Below are 6,981 nucleotides of genomic sequence, written 5' to 3'. Positions count from 1 at the left end.
CATGTCGGTGGCATCATCAACGCATTTGTCAGTTTTTTTTAGTGGCAGGAACAGGGAGACTGGTCAGGGTTGAAGGAAAACTAAACAGAGCAAAGTACAGAGATATCCTTAATGAAAACCTGGTCCAGAGCGCTCACGACCTGAAGGTTCCCCTTCCAACAGGATAATGACCCTATGCACACAGCCAAGACAACGCATGAGTGGCTCAGTAAAAACTCCGTGAATGTCCTTGAGTACCCATCGAGAGCCATGACTTGAACCCAATCAAACATCTCTGGAGAGGCCTGAAAATGGCTGTCCACTGACGGTCCCCATCCAATCTGACAGAGCTTGAGAGGATCTGCAGAAAAGAATGGCAGAAAATCCCCAAATCCAGGTGTGCAAAGCTTGTTGCATCACACCCAAGAAAGGCTGTAATCACTGTCAAAGGTGCTTCAACTAAGTACTGAGTAAAGGGTCTGAATACTTATGTCAATATATTTTAATTTTTCCTTTTTAATACGTTTTTAAAAAAAATTCTAGGATTCTGTTTTTGCTTTGTGATTATGGTAATGTAGACTAATTCATTTTAAATGATTTCAGCATAAGGCTGCAACATAACAAAATGTGAAAAACCTGAAGGGGTCTGAATACTTTACGAGTGCACTGTAATTAATTTTATAGTCTTGTGTTGTGTTGTGTGCGACTCTCCAGTCACGCATATCCACAACCTATAGTATGTCTCTCATGCTATAGGTTGTGGATAGGCACTCATTCTGTGTGCATGCAACACTGAGCTCTGTACATTCTCACTAAAACACTGCTGCCTGCTTTCAGAAATTTAACTTCCTCCACCTCCCCAGCCTCCTCCTTTATTAGCACTTGTTGTGCGGGAAATTTGAATGTTTTTGAATGTGTTCATGTTCATTAAATGTTGTGTATCTGTGTCAAGCTGCTTTGGTTTGTAAACTTCAATTAATAGCCTTCTTTTTTTTCCTCCAATCACTGAACTCGACTGGCTTATATTTGGGACAGGCCTTTCATTCCTTTTGCACAAAAACTCTTGCTCTGCAAAGATGGGAAATACTATCAAGTTGATTATTTAAATCATTATGAATATTGCATGTATAAAAAATACCGGGCTATCGAATACCAAATTAATCACAAATCATTCATTTGATCTAGCTCTGAAAGACAGCGCATCGAGGCCAACCTCATGCACACACACAGACAAAGAGAGAGAGAGAGAGAGAGAGAGAGTGCCCTGTATCAAAACACTGGTTGCCTACCTTGGAGAGGATGAAAGCCGACGGTTACCGTAGTTATTTTAAACTTTATTTTCACTTAGAGTGTGAAAAAGATTTTAAAAGATATTAATAAATCAGTTCTGCATGTAAAAAAAAAAAAAAAAAATCAGATAGACCATATTGCCTCTTAAATTACTGGGATATATTTTACCGTCTTAACAACAATAAATTACTGAATGCCTTACGTACTGTATTTGCATTGTTTAACAAACTGCATACCATATAGCCTTCCTATTGAATAAGGAACCTGACAGAGAACAAAGCCTATTGGTAGGCTAGGCAGACACCATAACACGGTAAATACTGTAGGCCGGAGGCTGAACAATAATAGCCAAATCCTGGCTATACAGTAGTCTGGAACTTCTTGGCTGAGACACATCAAAATAAAACAAATCAAAAACATATGCATGAAGGCTACCAGTAAAACAACTGGGCAAGTATGCTGCCTACCGGTATGCTTTGGATGAATGACATGATCATCCTCAACTACCAGTTCATTGCTGAACTCTTCCTCCTCATCGTTCTCCTCCTCTCCCTCTCCGACTTCAGCCAACTGTCACTGTCCTGCTGAGCTTACATCTCTCACCCTGATGTGCATGGCTCTCCCTTTTTGAAACAGTGGATTAAGTGGTCCTCACTGCCGTCAGTTGCCACTGTCAGGCCAAAGACCTTGAAGGAGAGTATTCCGCAAATTAATTTACACACACACACACACACACACACACACACACACACACACACACACACACACACACACACACACAAACACAAACACACATCTTGAAGGAGTTTTTCACCAACTCCGTGTCCAGCTTGTCCCAAGCTTTAAGCACCCAGGCTCCTAGTAAGCAGCAAGCTAGGGCTCCCGGGTTCCGCCCTGAGGAGTATTCCCTGTCCGAATCCCCTGCCATCCAGTTATCATAGAATTCATGTAGACTGGCTTTGAACGGCTGATTCCATACAACGTCAGGAGCCTGGATGTACTTTGCACAGCCTCCTGGTAGTACAGCCATGGTTATGTTGTAGCCCCGCTTGAGCGGCAGTTCAGATGTGACATCGATAAGAATCCCAGGCTAGGAGACGAGGACCAAAGTTTTGTTTTCCCACCACTTTATGCAGCCAGTCCGCAATCAAATCCTCATTGCAATATGATGAGCTGGCCTCTTTTAGTGCTTTATCATATGTGGACATGAGTTTTTTCAGAATTTCATATGATACTACTAGTCTGTCCTTTTTTCCTTTATGGTCCGCTTGTCTGGATTTCTTTTTATTTCTCTAGTGTTCTAATTTAGCCAAGCTGTGCTAAAAGTTGGTTTGACTTTTTTTTTTGGGTGCTATAGAATCATAACTAATTTTACATGTATTGTTGAAGTATTTGGTAGCTCATCCGTAGATATATTGGGGTTTTGGTTATTGCTATTTGTAGATGCAGTTGTGAAAGCCTTATGAAAGCTGTAAACAGAGTAGGTATCGAGGATACGGGAGGAAACATAAGTGGAAACTGTGGGAGCAGGCGGTGGAAAAGGTGATACCCAATGACGTCATGACTGAAGACAGTTATGTGTGTGGTGAGCATTTATGCCCTTAATCTACATGGGTGCAAACCGTCTGAGCTGTAGAAGGCATCATGCAGCCATAAAGAATCAGTTCTGTACATATCCAAAGTGGTTAAGGTTTCTATAAGTTACTGTACAACTAAACTGCAACAGCAAATATGTTCTGTAGGAAACATAATTGGGTCTGGATTATGTTCTCTCTTAATGTAATGAGGATATGTTGTTAATTTAAGTATTTGGCAAGTGACAAAGACGTACACACTGAACATATCAGTGAAATGTTCACAAACAACGTATTTTTTTTCAACCAAAATATCTGATCTTGTATTACAATACTTGTAGTGACTACAGCATTATTAATCTATTTTATGGTTATGTTTAGACTCTCACAGCAGTTGGTTAAGGCTAGGGAAAGATCCTGGGCTGGTTTAATAAAAAAGAAAGAATAAGTTCACAGTGATCTTTCCCCAAGTTTAACCAAAGTCCTTCTACTGCCTAAACCACAGATAGGAATGTGGATCTGAACCCTGGTCTCTGGTTTGATAGTCAGCTGCTTTGTATACCTGCCATCCACCCTAACCACCTCCTAGCAACTTCACTTCCGTTAATAAATGTAGCGCTTCATTTATTCAAAACTCATATATCTACTCAGAGATTGCGTTTCCTACAAAACATAATTGCTGTTGCAGTTTAGTTGTATAGAAACATATTTACTAGGAGACATAGCCATGAATCGAGAGCATAAACCCAGCTGAAAAACTCCAAATCACAGTTACAAACTGCTATGTTGAGAAACTTTTCAAAATGGATGCTATCTTATTATATAATGTTTTGATTCTGTTTATGGTGGAGAACAAGTTTTCTACTGCACACCTTTCATAGGCAGTGTGGTGGTTGGGGAAGTTGGGGAAGTTGGGGAAACATCATTTGAATTAGAGGCATCAACTTATTGTGAAGTAAGAAATGATCTCAGTTTCGGCTGACAGGCTGCTGGTGCATTTACCACTAAGAGTTTGCTTATAGAGTTATCAGCTGGCCCACATCTGGCCTCAGAGGTAAGGACACGAGAGAATTGCTAACAAGTGAGACAGCCTCAGCACGCTGTGAGTGGGGCTGGGGAGAGACATTCTTCGTTTCGTAGACTGGCTCAACTGTATGTTCAGGCAGAACCCAAGGCAAATTTTAGATTGCATACAAAGGCCAAGGAAAGATTTGGGGTGGACAATATGCCGCGTCCACACGTTCAAAACATTTCAATTTGAGCAAAAAATTCATGTTTATATTGAACCCAACTTAAGCACAGACTGGCTTTCGAGAGCACTTATTATCTTTGCAGTGTGTTCTCTTGAAAAATGTATTTAGCGTGCTCTGCTTTGCCATCTTTACAGGATAAGTAAGTAGACTGTTTTGTCTTTACGCAAGTTAAGTGGCTTCATCACACTCAATTGTCTTCTATGAACTTAACTCAATGCCTCAATACCTGTTGTTGTCTACTAGCTGAGACTGTGCCTTCTGTTGGCACCAAGGGGCAAAAAGGGCATCTGCATCTGGACCCTAGACCCCCAGGGGGCCAAAAACCCCAGGTTTACGATGTATCGCTTGCAATAATTCAATTAATTGCACATTAGTTAGGGAATTAAATTAAAGTAGCTCCTGCATTATTACTGTATCTTGTGGCGCTGTCTTATAGATGGGGCCTAGTTTTTTACCTCAATTATCCTGAATTTTATTTAGTTTAAAGTGCGCTTCAGTTACCAATACACATAATAATTCTGGCCAAAGTTAAGTAAACACTCATATGGAAGCCAAGTATTCATATTACATGATGTTTTGACTTATCATTAGTCAAAAAAAAAAAGGGTGATAAATCTACTGGCCCATTCTGTAACACACCTTTAAGCATTAAATGCATACTTCGGCTCTTTAGCAACCTGGCACTATATTACGCCCCATGTAATTCATTCATTTCATTCAATTAGGAGCTCAACTCCTTGGTATTCGTAAAACCATTCGTCTTTCACTATGTTCCATTGTCAAAATGATATAAAAAATTGTTTGTTTTTCTCTGACAAAGGTAGAGGTATAGTTGGTAATGTTGTGTTTCCCAGAAAATTTAAGACATAATTATAAAAATTCTGTTTATATTAGCTTACGGTCATTGTCAGCAGCATTTTCTTTGATATTGGAAGGTTTTGATGAAAAATGCAAATGTGCCAAAAGGAGATGTGCCACAGCTTCTAAAAGCTGATGAGTGCTCTAAAAGTCTTTGGTTTTCCCAGACGCAGACCCATTTCAGCAGAAAAACTCCTGCTCATGCTGGAGATGCCTCATTTGACTATCCACGCTCAACCACAAAAAAGCAGAGCAACATGGCGTAACCATGAGCTAGTACCAGGGATTAGTGATTACTGTACTGACTAATTTGAGTTTGGTAGGTGCCAGCCTGGCGATACCGATACTGATGCATCTGCAATAAATCAGCCATGTCAATATATCAGCCGATACTGGTTCTAATATCCACATTGTATCTGCTTGGGCTAAACTACCGTAGTTGGTCCCACTGGCTTGATAGGCAGCTGTCATTCCTACTAAGCTAGCTCCACTAGTCTTACAACTATTTAGTAGTTACTGTATATTAAAAACTCTCCATTCTCTAATGTACCTTTAAGACGTTCATGAATCCTATCCTCACACAAGCAAAGAGCAGATACTCTGTAGCCTGACCTGGCCTTGTAACTACATTGTATCTGCTTAGGCTAAACTACAGTGGCTGGCCCCAATGGCTAGGTAAGCAGTATCATCTGAATGTCCTGGCCTGCCTAGTAGTTCAACCACCATCACTGCATATCTACTTCCAGTGGTCTTACAAAAACCAACTAATTAGAAACCCCTCTGACATGAGAAACGGTTCCATGTATGAATCATGACTTTTGGCCTGACTTACGAAGAAAAGAACATGATTTCAATATGAATGTGTGTATGTGAGTGTAAGAGTTCAGTCAGTCTACAGAGTCATTAGATCGATACCCTCTCAGTAACTAGTGTTTGGTTGAGTGGGGCCAACAACACAGAGAAGGCTCAACAGTGTGTTCCAGCATCCCAGAAACACCCCCCTATTTAACTGCACCCACACAGTCAATACAACTCTCCATGACAAGTTCTGTTCATTTCTGTCTACAACATCACCAGCTAACATCACGTTAGCTAATATCAACCAGCTAGCTGTTTATTTTGTGTGAACTCCTAATAGGTTAATCTGGCCCTGACAGCAGAATTCTCCGAAGATACATGTAAACATCTCTGCTGATCTATGGAGGGAAGATTGTTATGGGTCGAAAAAGTAATTATGTTACTTTTGAATTACTCATTAACAAAAGTAATGCTTTTAATTTCTCGTTACTTTACTTTCTGCTGCTCACCCCAGCTCAGTCAGGTGCCTTTAAACAACTCCAATCCTCCAAAACCACTTGCTGCATTTAAAAAAAAAATAAATAAAATTATTTATACAACTAAAAGTTGAAAATCAGATATACCCATGGCTAACATTAGCAAGTCAGCTAGGAACACACAATAACACAACTTTGGAATTACCAGGAGTGTCATTTATTATTTTATGTTATGGTTAACGTAACTTAATTCAATACATGAATATCTATGTAAGTTGGCTTGGTTAGCAATTTCTTTAGCTGTAAAACAGGCTACATTGGTTATTTATTTTTCTCTATCTGCTATTGCTATTATTAACGTGGCTGTTTATATATAAAGGTGGCTGTTTGGAGCGGCGTTCAGAAGTTTGTAGGTATCTGTGGTGGCACCAACCTGAAAACCTGCTGAGTGAGGATGTAAAGCTGAAGAGGAGGCCTTCAAGCATGGTTGGGGAGGGCCATAAGGGCCACAGCTGCAGTGGTCAATGATGCAAAAAACCTGGGTGTGGGAGGAGTTCGGGAGGCTATGGAGAAGCCTATTGGTTGGCCTCACAGAAGGTCTGGCAAACCCTCAGATGACTCAGGAAGGGAAAGCAGGGAAAGCTTGGCCCAGGGTGTGTTCAGCCATGGAGGATAACTGCTGACTCTGACTGGGGATATCGTTGGCCGGCGGAGAGAACTCTGAGGAACTTTGAGGAACTACTGAATCCGCCC

The sequence above is a fragment of the Xiphias gladius genome, chromosome 20 (assembly GCF_016859285.1).
Source record: "Xiphias gladius isolate SHS-SW01 ecotype Sanya breed wild chromosome 20, ASM1685928v1, whole genome shotgun sequence".
NCBI lineage: Eukaryota > Metazoa > Chordata > Actinopteri > Istiophoriformes > Xiphiidae > Xiphias > Xiphias gladius.
This window is presented reverse-complemented; position numbering follows the sequence as displayed.